The 19,900-nt window shown below is 32.6% G+C and overlaps 1 protein-coding gene and 1 long non-coding RNA gene across 6 annotated transcripts in view; both read left to right on the top strand.

The window, feature by feature from the left end:
- Positions 1 to 19,900, top strand: part of LOC111034416 (triple functional domain protein) — a 101,238-nt gene that overhangs the window by 72,078 nt on the left and 9,260 nt on the right. The window lies entirely within an intron of this gene.
- On the top strand, positions 7 to 4,063 carry LOC111034417. 2 transcript variants are annotated; one of them, XR_002604536.1, is made up of 3 exons: positions 7 to 1,011; positions 1,676 to 1,973; positions 2,049 to 4,063. It is a non-coding gene; the product is annotated as an uncharacterized LOC111034417 (long non-coding RNA). The 2 variants fall into 2 exon arrangements; XR_002604535.1 differs by having other exon boundaries at positions 9 to 1,011; positions 1,676 to 1,965.

Genomic DNA, 19,900 nt, shown 5'->3' with positions numbered 1-19,900 from the left:
GAATATGTAAATAATATCATAAAATAAAATCATGTAACATTTTAAATTTTTGTAACTTCGTTTTGATTATGTGTATATAGTTAACTTGCAGATATCAGATTTACAAACATATCTGAATAAAGATTACTTGAAAAACTGGTATCGATGAACTTACTCTGATAAATCTTATATTTTTTAAGGGACCATACTACCATTTTTATATGTGATCTAACTTTCAGTTTATATTATTTTATACATGTTAACATAATGTTGATATTTTTTTATCCATATTTTTTGTATCACAACGTCGAGTTACTTTTAGTTCCTACTGTTCCAAAAAGTGGTGCGATAGGCACAACAAAAACGCATCATTGTAAAACAAATATATATAGGTACATTTATCGCTCCGCTCAAAATTTAAAATACCTACCCCTTCTAATTGGTATTGAATTTGTCCGATCTATTTTCCAAATAGGTAGATCACACGTATGACAGATAGGTGCCATATTTTATATTATACTCTGTCCGATTTTCCTTCTTAATTGTTGACACCTATCAGGTTTATAACTCTTATTTTTATCATATAATTATATATACTATAGTTCCGTTCGTTCTGATTGGACTGCGGGACGTAATTGATGAATATAAATTGCGTTTGCGAACTGTGGTTATTATAGCCGGTGATCGTATCAAATATTATGTTATATTTACGCGGGAAGAGATCATCGCGCCTTGCCCGGAAACGCCAGTCAATGTTAGAATCCAACAGCTGGCGGTCTGTTACTATTCAGCTCATCGCGCTATAGTCATTCCTCTGCTGTCGTCGTGTCGCAGTTAATTTGTCGGTGTTTTATTCTTACATTAAATATAGTATGCACTATGCAGTGATTTCCGCGGTCGTTGTTATTATTATTACAATAGTGTTTCTCGTAAAATGTTACGTATACATTGAATAGGTAGTATGTATTATATTAAATACAATTGTGTTTATAACTGATTGATCGCTCGAAAAAATGAATAATTGTCGAAAAGGTATACTTAATCAAATATCAAATAATAATCACCAGCTTTTTCTTTACCATCACACATTTTATTTTTTAACTGTATTGTCGAACAATATTTCACGGTGTTTTCTATTGCAAGATGAATGTTCTGTAAATTTATCAAGTTTTTATCGTATATGAAAATAATCCTAAATCGTTGTTTATAAATAATGTTGTATGGATAAAGTTAGGTCGTATATTATGTTTATAAACTACTTAGTTTATAGTCCACTTTTGTTCCATGCCTACTTAAGTTTAGACGATTGCTCATTTTGTTCTTTATCCAACCAAACAGTTTAATATTGACTCATATAAAATGTAACGTTATATAAGTTTAGATAACAATTTTTTTTATTCACTACGAAGTTAATTTAAATTATTATCCTTTTTTCAAAATTCACTTCATGCTGAATCTAAGTTATTTAAACGATTAGTATATTTTCACTTTAACGACTTTTGCAGTTGATTAGGCTCGTAATGCTCGTCTATATAATATAAACGCATGTATGTAACACATTAATTTTCGCATATGATTTGAAACATAGGGCACGCTGTGCAAAACGGGCCAATGTGTATAATAATGTCGTTTTTCAATATTCGGACGAGAACTTCTCAATAGCTTATATAACTTTTACGGTTGACATTTTTTTTAGTTACAAAAATAAAATGGCTTGGAAATGCAATATTTCGACACGCAAGAACTTCCATTTGAAAATTCACATTCAGGTATTATTCATCACCGGCACCTAATTCCTGCAGATTTATCAAACATGACGGTGCATATTCCCATGTATACTTACTACATATATATAACATTATATCTGGTATTCGTGCATATGATAAACCGCTAAGAAGAGTGAACATTTTGACTTGACCCAAAGTTTGAATCGTCTTAACTGTATTTGTTGCTGGTAGAAGAAAAACATCGCTCATAAAATTTAACGTAAGAATGTAAGATGGATAGTTTTTGTTAAGTATATATGCCTTTTGCTCAAAAAAAAACCTTAGAAACTTGAAATGTTATAGATGATGGATGTTGTTTACGCGGTCATTTTATGTGTCTTGATGATTTTCCATTTTCACTTGGAAGTAAAATTGCATCCATCGCCAACATGTTTATGATTTAATTACATAATTTGAATTGGTCTGAACAAATTGGTTGAAAAATATACTTCATTAAAACTCGACGACATTATATTATCTAGTCGCAGTTATAAAATACTATATAATATATATGCACGCGGTATTAATAATGCCGTAACATTATATTAACGACGCGAAAAACACTAAATTAACTTTTATATTAATAAACGTGACTTATATAAAATTATCATTTAATGAACACTTATAATTATGCTATATGTACATATTATTATAATTACGCCTTATACAGTATAAATACGACTATACGAGTATAACAACACCTATAGTTATGTAGTATGTTATTGTAGGAATTAGATAGAAACTTTGTTTTTTAATATTGTATATGTTTATTATTCATTAGATACATAGAATCTTGACTTATAAACTTGTTGTTTAAAATCTTATGTATATTATACATTTAAAAAGTTATTAAATTATATATTATATATTATTTGCTGCAGTACACTAAAAAAAAAGTCCTCGAGAATCAATGTAATAACGTTCCTATATTATTTTTATGTACTAAAAAATATTCGATTTGCGTGAGCGTTATAAAAGGTCTAAAAGACTTACAACTTATTTTTTTTTATCCACAACAACGAAGTGAATTGGAGACAACCAGTATTTGGGCATATATTATATATATATATATATATTAGTGCGAAAGCACGAGGAAAAAAACAACTGAAACTTGAATTCAGCCCGTGTGTTTGTATTTTGATATTGTAATGATGGGTCAATAAATTTGTTCTTGAGATCCATCGTGAGTTTCGACTTACCACATCAATAAATCCCAACTGGGTCATCTCGCTACACGCTCGGACAATATAATAATGGTATTATGCGGTAACACGCGCGCGTCTCTTGTCTTTTTTCTCCTCCTCTGTCTTCGTGTTATTTCTCGTATGTACCTACACACACATCCATATCTTGGCCGCCGTCCAAATTCTATTTCTGCAATACGACCGTGTGTTTCAGACTGACACAACCTTTTTTGCTTTTTCCACAAGACATTTATTAGTTTTTTTTTTTTATTATTGCCCAAAAAAATGTACCACAAAATTCTGAATATCTACAAACTTAGCGATGACCCTAATTTTCTTTTAGTTAATATATACATATATGTGTGTGTATATAGTGTATACGTTGGCGCGAGCGTTTTTTTTAAAAATAATCCCTTTCATTGACGTTTGGCATATATCGTTCAATATTATTTTTGTTATATTCTCGCGCCAAATCGATATGTCGTAATTTGCGTGATCTTGTGTGTTTGCGTGTGTGTAGATTTTATGTATATTGCTAGTGAATAGTGATGGCCAACGACAGTTTCAAATATCGATATCGTGTTATCAAAAAATATCGAATTAACCATTAAAAAGAAAATTATTCATGTTTCGTATACCTTTTATAAACCTAATCCGTTTTTCGATTTAATTTATTTAGGTACCCGTGGGGTTAACTAGATTCAGTTAAAGTCGTACCAACATTTTAATTCACAAACCTATACAGCGCCATCGTTCTATTTAACTTTATGCATCAAATAATTCTAAACAAATGACGATACTGTATCAGTTTATTTATATCATTGACCATCGTTACATATGTTACATATATACACATTACACACACAAACTCATTTGCTTTTGTTTATGTTACATTTTATTATATTATACAATATATACGTAAATTGTGACGGTCTGTAATTGTACAGTCATTTTTGGCGAGATATAAAAAATGACTGACCACTTTCTGTACATTTTATTCATGTATATGCATAAAATATGTATTCGAGCTGCAGTTAATTTTGCACGATACCCATATTACTGTCTACCTGCTGGCTTTGATTTATTTTACAACCATACAATAATATCGATATTATTACTATTAAAATTATATTATTGCACGTGTTATTACTGCCAGCACCAATTATAATAATCGTAATTTTCGCATGGCTACAGATATTATAATATATTATAATATTATCTATATTATAATTGTTCGAATGTTATAGTACATTATGTGTACCAGTCACGGTTATCGCCTTTTGAACGGGTTTGTTGCTTCTCCTCTCTCTCAATCAATCTCTCTACTCTGCAGTCATTATTTGCGTTTGAAAATGCCATTAGGGTCCTCCGCGACCTTGATCCGAATTTGCGGCGTACGGAATCCAATTCGAATTAAGAACATCCTCCTGCTGAAGTATTCCATCATATTATGATGTATTATATATAGATGACACCCGACCAAGGTTTCCTACTGCAATACTGTGTGACATTGTTAAGGTGTTATTATTATTAATTTTTTTTAACCGTCATCCGGCAGTCTACTCCCTTATATTATTATTGTATATTATACCGAAAACCGCCGCCTCACCATAATCGGTATCTAAATCTTTTAGTTTAAACAATAATAGGTATGTGCAATTTTGTTTTGTTTCGCATAATATGATTAAAATCAATTAGCGTTGTATTTATTGTTCTCGAAAATTGGATAAGTATTAATACTCCGTACAAAAATCGATACAGTATATAAAAGTGTATATTTATTTAGGTAAACTATAATAGCCTGCGGGTAAAAAATAATTCAATCATTTCTATACGTATATTATATATTACATGATATGACAATGGTATAGACTAATAACGAGCATGTGCTTCATTAGTTAGCCGGCGATGACAGCAGGTATATCATATATAAATATGTAAAATACGGCATTATAATTACAGTGTTGTACCGTATTTTTATTTGATCTGATGTTCAAAATTAATGCAGTTATACGCCGAATCAAAGTCTTTGCGTTTTACAGGAATATATTATATATATTGTCTTCTGCAGTTAAGCAAGAGATAAACACAAACGCACATACACATAATTATATTATATATACTGCAGCACAATCTTGATAATATATTGAATAAAACTAAAGACATTAAAAACCCATTCTCGAACGTCGCTTGAATATCACGCTCATATAACTACGTTGTTTTCGATATCATGCGGTCCATTAATTTGTTTTGAATGGCGGCGAAAAATCATTTGTCAACATCCAAATGTTATTCATTAATCAGAGATAGCCTCAAACTTATGTTAGTAATAGTCAAAGTTTATATCGATCGTATATGGATTATATAAAGTAAACATGCCACTCTCGTTTTCTGGAAGTATTTATTTATTTATAATATATAAATTATATAATATGGCATATTGGTATATCTATTACGAGAGTCATTATTATACTAACTTTATACTTCCTTGTTCTGTTTTATTATCAACTCTTGACAATTGTGAAATACTGAAAATATCTAAAATCTATATTCATTTTATTTTTGTTAAAGTCTCGATAGCTAGACCATTGGCTTGTGATTTTATAATAATTATAGCTATATTTAAAAAAAACTTAAACCAATTTGTACAAATTAACGAGTTGCTGATTTATATCACATTTTTACAGTGATCTTCGCCCATGCCCAAGTAAGCCGTGAAGGTATTTGATTATTAATGAGCTTTTTGTGCCTACATTGAGTGACTATAATATGTTTAATATGTGTAATATCTCCATATATTACATATTATCTATGGTTCATTTTTCATAAGATAAATAATGAGTATTTGTGTAATGTGTATGACATATTCTCAGGGGGCTTCTTACGACTTCAACTCGTCTTCGGCTTGTTCCATTATTCTATTTTTCTGTTACTTTTATTATTTCACTAAATTTATTCCTTATATTTGACCGTTTATTTTGTCATTTATTTTTTAATCAATAGTTTATAAATTTTATATATCACCATCTAAGTTTATATTTTAAAGGTATGTAGCTTGAATAGTAGTGTTCTTGGTTGTTTGGTTTTTCTTTGGTAAGTACTGTCGCATTTACAATTTATAAATCTGCAGTTAGCTGCAGTACCCCGGTATCCATTGAGACAATTATATTATTGTTAATTGCATCAGCTGTTGATTTTTTATTAATAATACTATTATTATCGTTATTACTGTTATAATAGGGCTTGTTATGGCGCTCATGTAGTCCGTTAATATTTGCTAATTTTTATTTTGCGGGTTGACATTGACTATATACGATGTAGCTTTATGTATTACGAGTGCTTCAGCTGTGTATATACAATTTTCAGATATTTTCCTATAGATATTTCGGTTGGTTGAATACCTAATTGCTACAATATCCTTACCCATTTGTTTGTTTTTGAAGCATCTGTATGTATATTTTTTTGTTTCTTTTTTTTTTATTGTTGGACAAAATTGACATATAAAATAAGTATTTTGCTGTTGTCCATATATGTGGCTTTTAGTTTGTTGAATAATTGCTACAATGTCCACTCATTTTGTTTTTTGAAGCATCTTTATATATTTATATGTGAACCCATATTATATTATATACTCTATTCATTCATATAGATTTTTGTTTACTTAATTTGGAGTTTCTTTTTCATTGTTGGACGAAATTGACATATTAAATAAGTGTTTTGTTGTTGTCCATTCTGCCTTTGGATTACTTCTGTGATCATTACATTTTTTATGTATATTTTGAGTCCATGCGTTGTTTATTATAAAATTATTCTGTATATAGATTATATTAATTTGGCGTTATTAAAAGTATTTTCAAATCGATTTAGAAAATTGTTTCATAAGTATGTTTATTTGGGTCTGTTGCTATATTATATTGGTTGCGTATTGTAGCAATAATTGATCTATTGGTATACTATTAATGGGTGTTCTCCTGTAATATTAAGTTTGCTGTTTATGGAACTGCTTTAAAAGCCAACTATTGCCATTCTTAAGGCCACATATATTATGAATAACATCAAGTCATTTTAACAATGCGTGTTTTTCTGTTCATTATATATATATAAATAGGTAATTCGTTTAATTTCGTCATCTAAAATTGATCTGATTAATGATATGTATATTTTTATCAGGTTATTTGTCAGTGCCTATTTCGTGCTTGAAAGTATTTTGATAATGTTCAATTTTTTTTTAGATTTGTCTTAACTTTTAAATGTGAAGTTCGTGTGAGTTTATTTTCAAAAGTTATATGTATATAACGAAATACATACATACATATATATATATATTTAGATTTCTTGGGTAAAAATTCGAAGTCTATACTTTTGAATTTTGAATAAGGTTTGTTTTTACATTTCTGTACGTTTATTTCCCTATATTACTTATTGATTATCACTACATTTTGCGGCGGAAAAATATAGTGTAGATACGTCATTAATTATTATTTAAAATAATTTTACGCTAATAGAGGTGCCTGTTGGATTTTTTTTTCAACTCATCTATCATAATATTATAGTCGTACAGATGATAATTAGACGGATAGACTGAAGTAATTTAGTAAATAATATAGATTGTATAATTATATATTATAGCAATACATATAGGATATAATGTAATGATATTACCGTGGCGGCCACACAGTGCACTTTGTGTGTGTGAGTGTGTGCGCGCGCTCGCTGAACTAGGAGACGACACCAGTTCGGACAAGTGTCGCGCGCACGTTTGGCCGGTCACCAAGTTCTGTCACGCCCGTGTGTGAGTGTGCGCGCGTTCACAGTTTGTCACCGTCGCGCGTCCTAGAAGCGAGAGAGCGAGTGAAGAACTGGTGCAGCGACGTGCAGCCTGACGTCGACGACGTTTTTCCGGTCAGACGCGCGGCACGACTGTCCGCTACACGACGACGGTCATCATTCAGCGTATCGCGCTTAATTTCTGTACATCGTTTACGCTGTACTCGGCTATACATATTATATTACATCGTTTCTCCGTTATCGTACGGTATATATAATCGCGGGTCTCGATATTGGTTTTTTACGGTTGTCCGGGTGTCCAGTAGAGTGTAGTGCGAGTAAAACAAAATTTAACGTCGGACGACGATGGGTTTTTGGTCGAGTAGCAGTGGCAGCAGCAGCTCCAGCAGCAGCAGCAGCGCCGGAAACAACAGTGATTCGTCTGACTCATCGGCGGCCGACGACGCGTCTTGCAGTACGACCGGCGGCGGCGGGGCCGACTCCGACGGTTCTTCGGACTCTTCGTCGCCGGGCCGGTTGAGCCGGTGGAGCCGGAAAATAAGGTCTTTCCGGCACAAGAAGTCGTCTTCGGTGGCGGTGGCGGCGGCCAAACATGATCACCACAGCCACCACCACCGACATCACCATCATCATCACCATCGCCACCGCCACCATCGTAGACACTCGACCGCTGCGGACTCGACCGCCGGGTCGTCGTCGTGTCCACAGTGTTCCGGCGGCTTAGGCACTTTGGCGCCACCACCCTCGAATTCGGCAGCTGCAGGTAGAACATAGTATACCCGGTGCCATAAAATTCGCGGCTTCTGACATTTCTTTTATGATTCATTAAAAAATAATGTTAATCGTCATTTTTGTGTCGACGTTTTCGAGCGAGTTTTAAAACAGTTAATAATGTTAGATAATATGTAGGTATTATTACAGCGTAATATAACAGGTACTAACAAGTATTTATTCTAAAAATGTGCAACGCCACCCCCTCCTCCATTGGTGTTTGCAGGTACCCCATCAACCCGTTGATAGTCTTTTTCGTCATTATTATTTTTATTTTATCGAGAAAATTCTGTACCACTTTTCCTATGACGTTCGTGCTGGGAGAGGAAGGGGGGGGGGGGGTTGTCGGCAAACAAACCGTTCATTTCGCCGCCGCCGAACGCTTGTTGCTACTGTGAGTACTCGACTAGTCGAATTATATTATTATTATTTTGCAGTAAATAATTCGATTTTATACTCGTCGACGCGTTATTGTCGTCGTCATTGTCGTTATTTCTTATTTGTAAAGAAAAAGAACGAATAAGAATGATAGAGAGAGAAGGCAATAGTATATTATAATCTTTGTTTATTATTGGTACTCATCCCGTTTTCACTCGTCTCGCGTGTTGACGTATAATAAAAGTCTTCCGATTCGCGCTCGGTTTCATTGAGAACGTAAATACGAGCGTGCTTGTCCTTCAGAGACACTAAAAATAATAGTTTACGTTATGTAGTGAATTTATGAACGCTCAGAAATTCCGGACTCGCGTGTATATAATATTTGTGTGTGTGTGCGTGTGTTCGTGTGTGTGTGTGCTGTGAAAAGCTTAAAATCAAAAATATGTTGGACGGTTTTTATGACTGTGAGTCTTTTACAGTGTGATGGTGTACATTACGTTTTAACAGTATTCACCTATCGCCACCACCCTACCGGCTACCAGCTATCTGAAACCGAATATTTAAATTTCGTTCTATTTAACCAAACCGCTTTGACCTTTATTAAAATCGTAATTATAACACTACATTCGCATATTACGTTTCTCGTCAACGGTGTTCGTATTTTTCAGTCCACATTCAGAACGCTGCGGCTGTATATACAGGCATACAGTGTAGGCTTTTAGCTATAGCACTTTGACACGCGAATAGATACGCGATCGAGAATCGTTTAAACTTTTCGCCACGTCAGCTGACTTGTTTGGTTACTACAATTATTCATGAATGTAACAGTCGGGCTTCGAAAAAAATGGCCAAAGGTTGCTATATAATCTCGAGTATACTAATAATCATATGCATCTACGTACGGCTTGAAGTATAATAATCCATGAATAAGAACCGATCATTTTCGTCTGCAAAAAATTAATAAACGAACTGCAATGTTGATAACCCCCTTCATGAAACTTTCATAAAATATTTAATTTTAATGAAAAATAAAAAAATAAAATTTGAATTTAAAACTATAGAAGAAAGCAAGTGCGGATCCAGGGGAACACAGAGGACAAGTGCCACTCTCGTTCACAATAAAAAAATATAATATAATTTTTCATTGATTATTAAAAATGAGCATCGTAAAAATGTTTTTAATTTAAGTGCCTCCTCCTTAAAGAGATTCTGGATCCGCCCTTGGTAAAAAGTACAGTAAACACCTCAACTTATTTGAATGTTAAGTGGAAAATGTTATAGAAATATTGCTTACATCGTACATTATATTAATCACATAATAATTATCTATCTTCTATAATATATCTTCTACATCGTGATCGGACATTAAATGTTGATAATTACTAATCAGGTATGAATAATGAGTCTGACCATCTAGTGATGATTTTTGGAAACATACCTACCAAAAAACACAAAATTAAACAATTATATTTTTCAATATTTCATTGAAATAATACAACAAGAAGGGTGAATGTTTCAACTGTTTTAAGTTTGAAATACTTCATACTCATAACCTTTTGTATAAGTATCTCAATTGAAATATATAATGTTTTGTGTTTTATATTTTTAATCAGTAGGTGCCAATCATAAGTGCTTTTTTAAATATATATTTAGCAAAAAGCTTGAATACTGAAATTAAATACACCATTCACCATTATGTAGGTCGTATGATGCTTGAACTATTATTCGTTCCAGTGTTTCTTTAAATTTTCCGTGAGTTTCCGCACGTTCCCTGTATAATTGCTCATTCCTATCCCCATAATCAAACGCCACACAGCATAATTAGAGGCGCAGTTGCAAACAGTGTAATGACAAACACATGCATATTATTATACAACTATACAATCGAACGCAGTATATAACTATTTTAAGTGCACAATATCATCGAATGTTGCAATTAGCAAGTGTTTTAATTCGAATGCATCTCGGATTGTTTACTAATAATATCGGACCCAGTGCCAAATTTGTATGATTTGTATAGTACACCAACTGTTCGTTATCCCTCACTCTATTTTCCCTGCTCGGCCGGTCGTTCGGTCGTGTATATATAAATATTGTCTGCAACTGTATAGGTTATCATACAAACTTAAACTTACGTTTTTAGCCTATATTTACTCATTTGCGTTTGCAGTGATGAATCGCTAAAATGTCGATCAACGGTATACGGTATACTAGGTACGCGCAATACATAAGATATTATGCTATTGTAGGTATAAATACGTTTACTATAGAATATCTAGAATGTCGCACTTGACGGTCAACTGATTATAGATTTGAAATTATATCACATTATTTTTCCATACCAAAATCACGTGTTTATTAATTTACAAATGACTAATGACTATCATAATTATTGTTTAAGGTTAAGGAGTATAGCTAAAACAAGCCTCTGATATGAGTCGTCTAACTCTAACTCTAATAAAGTTTTTTAATGGGCACTATAGGTTTATTAAATAATATTATAAATTAATCAAAATATCGTATATTCTTATGATTATAGACATGTAGTGACCAATACAAGCATAAGCATGTAACAACGGTGTAGCACATGGTAGAAATCTCTATCCTATAATAATATTATAGTGGGTAAAATGAAACTTATGAGTCAATATTATACTTACTTTCATGTATAACTAATAAAAACAGCTCAATTCAATATTTTGATTTTTGGTCGAGTACATCGTACCTAATTGTAATATTTTGTTAGTTTTAATTTTTTGAAAAAGTACAAACACTCACGTGCCAATAAAAAATATTTTTTAATGTGTAATTAAAATTTAAGTTTGTAAAAATTTTCTCTACCCTGTCTATCCCCTGCTAGTGTGGTTGGTTAGTCCCACCACAGTGGCAGTAGTGTGCTTATATTAAGAATTAAGTAGGTAGTATAGTCAATATGTATTGGCTATTTTTCGGAAAACCACGATCGAGTAGTTTTGGTTTTATTATCAATATTTTTGTTTAAACCGGTATTTATAGTTGCAATGCATAGGCGCTGCATGGTATCAATAATTATTTACATTGTGTTTTGTGAAAAATAAACTTCGTGTTCATGGAAATAATTAGCTGACTCCGCTATCGTTTTGCAGGGACACATGCTGACCATAGATATTTGTGTTCCGTTTTCAACGATAAAATTGACATTTTCATGGGATTAATTTTTTTTTAGTTTTAGATCATAATAAAGCACGTGTAGGACGTTAAAGCCCATTGACTCTAATCGTTATAACTCGTCATGGGTATATTGTTCCGCACCCAAAGTTCTCACTGACGTGTTTGTTTAGGATCACGTTTTCTCAGGCGGCGGGTATAATACAATATGGACAGTGTACATGAACTTACGTATAAACTACGGCGTAGTAGTTCGGTTAATCCACCGAAGTGCCATTTCGTATACAGGGTGTATGTATTATATAGTTTATATATTTCGTCACCTTGCACGAGACCGGAGACACGCGAGGGTCCATAAAAGTCAAATGCCGAATTGCGTGTATGTATACGCTTCAGACTCGTAAAAGTCGCATGAATCGTATTTACGAGTACCGTTTTCAAATATATAATATATATGTATTGTAGTTGTTGTTTTCATTTCTCTTATTATTATTATTACACCGAATTTCGCTCGAAAACATCACCATTCGTGTATACACGATACAACAATTTATTATGATCGTATTTTATGGACGAAAAAAATATTTATAAATTAATTTATTGTTTTATTTTTCAACTTTCCTGTCTATATTGTTGTACAAACATCTGCGCACTTAAAATAATATAAAGTATTTTTAGAAGGACAAAGAGAATACCCAAAAGTTGCAGTACACCATGATTGTATTTAAATACGCAAATATATTATAGTAAAAAATAATAATAATAATAAACGCTGCAGACGCTTTTTTATCCGCAGGTCGACAATGTCATAACTCGTTTTCAAGCTTGGCCACACTATAAACGATAAACCTATGTACGTCAGGGGAGGATCGTGTTTCAACGACTCGTTTGTTTGTATAATAAATATGATGCACACAAGCGGTTTGAGACGTGTTGCGTGCTGCATGGTGTGTAGAATAATATGATCCACGCCATGGGGCTTATTTCAGGGGGCGACCACAGCACCTACCCCCTCCCATTTGCTGAATTTATGAGTGTTATTTGTTATCGGTATTATCAAACAATACAAATTGACCTACGATTTATTCCAATTGACTTTATTGTAAATAATGTTTTATCGTTTTTTAATATGAATTAATTAAAAATGGTTACTAATTTATCTCGTATTGGTGCACCCGCTCCCGTCACTAATTGAGTCATTTTAATATAATTCCATAGAGTAATTTCGTTTTATTTAAGTCGGCCAGTGTGAACTTTTCCTATAATTATTGTAGCTTATTTCCATAATTTTAACTGGAAAATAGACGGCGAGATACATCGTTTAAGGGCGTGACGGTTTATAACTATAGCAGCTAAACGCTCATCCTGACAAAAAACAATTTATGGAGGCTTGGCTTGGTTATTATAATAATAAACTACAAAGTGAATTCGTTTTGTAACAGAATTTATTTATTCACTTTAAACAATTGTTTTTTCTTTGTTACCCATGTTTTGTAATCGAGAAAAATATACTATACACACTTCCCGTAATGTAGTCTTTATTTTTTAAGGTTAATATTTTTAAAATTATTTCCCCTAAATCGTTTTTTTTTTAAATAACATCAAAAAGCATATGAAAAAAATTTCAAACAAATTGATTAATTTTAACCCTTGCCACAAATTGTCTAAAGTTGAAAAATGGTAGGTACTTACACAAATTAGTACATAACACGATATGTAGTACACGCGTGTATTCCGAAAATAATAAACATTTTTCGTCCTATGGTTTTAATTCTACACTGTAGGTGTGTATACTTACCTAACCTACCTACTCTAAACGCTTTTTATTAAAAATACCTATTACACACGATTATCGTATCATCGGCACACCAATATTATGTTCATTGTATAATAATTGTTCAAGTTAATTTATTCTTTTTTACAATAAAAACTTTTAAATATAATTTGAAGTAGTAAGTATATTAAAGGACACTTAAATTTTTTATCTTTAGGTAGGTAGTGGTTTTTTTAAAACTTTTTTATCGACAATTTATATTTTTAGTTTCAGTATCGGAAGCAATATATTATTTTCTAATAATGTTGATGTAAAGAATATCGGATATTGAACAGTTTCTGTCGTTTCTGATTATAATATAAGTATTAAATCTTATGTGGATGAGCGCAGGCGTAATGGACCATAACTTTTTTACCCCTCGCCATTCCACCCACCACGTCTAAACTTTAAATACTTATTTATACAAAACTATTTGTTCAGTATTCTATATTTATACATCAATATTTTTAGAAAACTGTTCTGCTTCCGATCATGAAATTAAAAATAACCAAAAAACCATTTTGACAAAACAAATATTTTATGAATGCAATACCTATATTATTCAATTTTCGGTTAATTTGTTAAAAACATTTCTTTAGAAAATAGCAAAAAATAAATTAATAGTGTACCAGTCAGAAATGTATCACCCCGCGCATATTATAGTACGTATTATCGTTGCTGTAGTAAAATACTATACACAAATATTTCTTCGATTTGTTACAGTAAATACGTGCGAACCGTGGCATAATATATTCGAGATCTCATCCCACCGTAGTAAAACATCTTCATGTACTTATAATAATATTACATAAATTCGTTTCTCGACTAGACAGGACGTTGTGTGCAGCACTTGGCGAACCGTATTGTATTCTAGCAAATAACATTTATCATCAAATATGATGAATATATTATACTACACTCTGCAGGCAAATCGTCATTTTATGTGCCGTACAATATATACCTATAAGAACGAACAATAGTGGATTAGAACGTCGGGCGATCTATATTCGCGTATAGTTGTACGCATTTTGATGTGATGTTAGTACATATAATATATACTACGATGTTTGAATAATGATTGATGATAGTGGCGAAAAAAATATAACCATGCTCGAAATGACGATTTCACTGTAAACACATATATATTTTTACTTTTTGCAAATTGTATTCTTGCAGTATACAATACTATATTATTATACTGTACTGCCAGTTTCGTATGGTTCGACATTTTCTGCAAACTAGATTAATTGTACTGCAGTCTACTTATGTACTTTGTACCGTGTACATAATATACGCAATTACCATTCGAATCCCATTATACACATATATAGTTGTCGTCGTTCGATAAAGGCCGTAAACATACACTCTAAAATATTCCGCCAACACACTACAACGATACGCTAACATCTCGACGACCTTTTGGCACGGTATTTCGAAGAAAAAATTCGCATACACTTCCCATTAGGGCGCCATCGTAAATACTCTCTACCAGATAACATGAACTGTATATTATTATAATACACACACACACACAAACACTCACATACATTTATTCGTATGCATGTACCGCAGTTTAATATGTCGGCTATGACCATCGTGGGGCTGATAATTTACTGTAAATATTAAATGTTGGGTATACATAATAACCTGCGTTCTGTGTACTATGTATTATACTCTATCGTGTTTATGAATACACGGTGTTTTATCGTGGTTGCAGTGTTCGTTTTATGTTGTTTTCTGTCAACTGAAGTCTATATCTTATGACGCGACCCCTCGACTTTTTGTATACTTGTTGGAATGTAATCTAATTTTATATAATATTTATCATGTAAGTATGTACGCAATATAATAAAATTGTTATGTAGTGTTTATAATGAACATTAACATAATATGTGTAATGGTAGTGGTTATTGTTCGCTCTGTATTTTATAATTTTCGCGGACTAGATTTATCGTACTTATCGAAAAACGCACCAATTGCCTTCGACTTGGCCGTGTGTGTGTGTGTGTGTGTGTGAATAGCGAATAAACCTATACCACTGCGGTTTGCAGTATCCGAGTATCCAAGTCCCAGCTAAAAGCGGGTATTCGGCCGTCCGCTTTTATAACTGTGTTGCAATAACAATATAATATTCTCGGCGGCAGAGAACTGAGAAGAATGTTTCCTACGTACACCGCCTTCACTGTGTCCGTATTCACATTCTACGCATATATTAATTATGTCTCAGTCCGGCGACATGTTTACAGGTGTAAAACTGCGTTGTTTTTTTGTGTAAACATTAGATGACAATCACATAACGAATACGTCATAAACCCGCAAAATAATCTATTATTGTCAACTAAATATCCAAACAAAATAGTTTCCAACCTCAATTTTCGTGATCTCCTCTTTTTGATATAAAAATTATCGTTACGCAATTAATGGATCGCCCCTTGCGTGTCGTCGGCGGACTTTCACACCATCTACCACCCACAACTCACAATAAAATACGAAAACTCGAGTAGCTATAGGCGGATATATATTAATAAATAACATGGCGATAGACCGCTTCGTGCCATAAATAAGGGGTTCCCAGAAAAAACGTAACAAGCGGTCTGCGATTTTTCAAATCCCGTGACGTGCAATTTTTCGTATAATACGATCAGTCTCGAGAAAAACAAATTTATCGTTAGTAATATCGCAGTGCCGCGTAAAAAAACAGATTATGTGCTGTAGCTGAGAAGAGCTATTTGCTCGATTCAGCCCCGCTCATTTCGCGGATTCGCGGTCAACGCTGCCGCTGCAGGATAACATTAAGCACAATATAATATGTTAGATACCGCTGCAGACTTCGAGGCCGACATTTTTTATAATAATACAAATTCCTATAACATATACTTCCGTCCGAGACGGTCGACTAGAGAATGTCGAAAATAAACGCGTGGAATCTTTTGTGCCATACAAGGTTCTGTATATTATTCCGCCGCCATTCTTCAGAATAACGCGCGCAATGGCATTGTATACACACATAGTTTATTTATATATTGTTCGGTGTTCTTTGAGAATCCGACCGACATCGATCACGCGCTCGCCATTCTCCCGAGTAAGCATTTCAAAGTCGAAAAAAAGGTCAATCCGGAAGCGAAATTCATCTATATAATATTATTATATTACCTATTGTCACCGTCGGACAACTCTCGTTCGCCTCCTCTGGCACTGAGCAATCTAAGCGTCCATCATCATCACGTATTTATAGTCATCATTCGTCATCATCGTTATTGTAATTACTGCGGGATGGTCCGATTTATGATCGACCGCGTTATTGCTGCGACTGTCAATTTCTCATTATTTTGTTTATGATTCATTTTTTGTCGATAGTCTCGACTTTCGAGTTTCACATTTTGCAAAAGCTATAACATTACATTTACTATTTCGGTGCATTCTATAATATTTTCCATGTCTGTTCTACGCCTTTTCACCATAGTACTGCTCATATTATTTGTTTATGGTATCGTCTACTATAATATTATATAGGCAATGTACCTAATAGAGCTATTTTTTTTCCTAAATTTGGACATGTGGTGTATATTATAGACGTACGCTCTTCAAGTGTGATATAATAAAATCGCCGGGATTTAACAAGAACCGCCTGTTCCGCCAATAACTAAACGACCTACTCCGTTATATTGTGTATAGATAAGTGCATGTGTTTGCGATACAAATCTCGTCAAAGTCAGACGAGACTCGTATATGGATGGGACGGAAGTTCGACCTATTTGTATTGCCATCGGCTATTTGTAAAATAATTGGTATTTATTTTGCAATGTAATTTTATTAATTGCAAAAAAATATATATTGCTATCTGCTGTCAATATATATATATCGATAAGCAGCAGCTATACCCATCTGTTTTAATCATGGATCCATAAGAATTCCAATTTTGTATTATGACCACAAATTATGTAAACAATAGTGAAAGCTAAATTTTGTTTACGTACCTTATTTCATCTAGATAATATTTTAACAATGTTTATGATAAAAAATGTTATTTTGTATTATTAAAATGAACTCTGTACTGTAAGAGAAAATTATGTAATCTGTAGATGAATACCTACTTTTATATAACTGTATATTTATATTGGCAGTATGTACACGGCGGTGATGCTGTCGTTGTTTTTGACACCTTCGTCTTTGACAATAGCCCACACATGTTCCATTATACTTATATCATATTATATTTATATTATATATACCAACACATGCCGTAATAATATTTACTATAATTGATATGCATATTAATTAGTTAGGTGGTTTCATTTTTGTAACCGACAGGTGTCGATCCCGCCTTTAGGACCTCGCCTTCGTCACTCCCCTTACGCATTTACATAATAACATTGGATGGTTCAAGATAGTAGGTTCATATATAATAAATGCACTATTTATTCTAAAAACGCTGTAACCACTATAGAGAAATAATAGCTTGTATAGATGTATACCGAATTACACCTACCTCGGGCTGTTTAATATACCGCCAAAGTAATTATATTTCAGTGTACCTATACCGCTGTACCGCTGTTGTATTATATCTATAGTACAAGAAATAACATTTAAAAAGTATTTTTAATCGATATAGATTATAATTATGCTTTACGACTATACAGATAAATAGATAATACTTTATACATCGAATAATTATTTTTCAAAATACACGTTATTTTCGCTCTTTGGCGTCTTTAATGGTTATTAATTGTAATTTTATTTTATTTTTGTATTGTATTATATGCATAACCACTTTTAAAATGTATGTTATACATTTTAAAGCCTAAAGGAATAAAGCACAACGGGTTGATGGTAGAGGGGTATTTTTAACACCTAAGTCGTAGCAACTTTATGGTTACCTAGCGTTTTACTTTTATCGTTACGGGATTTCCAATTTTTTTTAATTTGGAAACCGCTTAATATATTATGTGTAACAGTTCAAGGTTTTGTTGTGTACCTACATATTATATCGGTTTTATACCGACTAAAAATTATATTGTATTGTACGTATAGTACATCATAATAATATTTTTTACTTTATCGATTATGAATATGAATTATCTATCATAAAATATGATATATTTTCCTCTATTTTTAAGACACAATACCCGCTAATGTATGGTTTTCGTCTTTAAAATCGTACAACAAAGCAAATTTGTGTTCAGCATTTCCAATTTAGTGTTGTTTAGTTTTAATATTATTGGTACGAATTGATTTATTATCAAACCTAAAAGTACGAACGTGTTATTGGTTTTTGTTTTTTTTTCATATATTCTCTAATTATATTAGCGGTCAGAACACGCGTGGCGCAGCAGGCAGGCAGACTTAACTTAATCTAATTCTGTGACCAAAAGTTACGCGAAGTTCTTTTTCGACGCGATGTGGTAGTTATGCGTCGTTCAAATAATTTTTTAATATAAAATAGAAAATAGAATTCTAAAACAGAGTATTTTTGAAAACGTTGATATATCGCGAAATCACCCTGCGCATTATTATTTTAGATGCTCGTTAATATGTATTTAGTATATCTAACTATCAATGGTCCAATGGTTCAAAATGATTTATATTTTTGTATCTTAATGTGCAGAATAACAAAATGGAATTATCTGTAATTTATGGTTGTCGTTCAAAAAATCCCCACAGTCACATAACGTTGCATCAACCTACGCGCTATATATCATAATATATACTATATATGTATACATGTCTCTCCGGAACTGATACTGGGGAAAGAACGACTCGTGTTTGTTTATAAGTTTGTTTATCGCACATCAAAATCGATGACTGTATTTTTCTATCGGTGATATGGTCAATACACAACACTATAACAACTATACAGACATGTGTAACGTTGTAATAATAATAATAAAGAATTTCCCGTCAATTTCCAGGCGACCTCCTGGGTTTGCCGCCCACCGTCTTTACTTATTATATTATTATTATTATTGCAAATATGAGGAGGGTAAAAAATGAATTCGATTATAATATTACATCATATATAGGTAGGTACTATATACATTATATAGATTTTGAAAACAACAGGTACTTACCACGGG

Source organism: Myzus persicae, unplaced genomic scaffold (assembly GCF_001856785.1).
Source record: "Myzus persicae strain clone G006 unplaced genomic scaffold, MPER_G0061.0, whole genome shotgun sequence".
NCBI lineage: Eukaryota > Metazoa > Arthropoda > Insecta > Hemiptera > Aphididae > Myzus > Myzus persicae.
The sequence above is the reverse complement of the archived record's forward strand: the minus strand, read 5'-3'. Positions and strand labels throughout refer to the sequence as shown.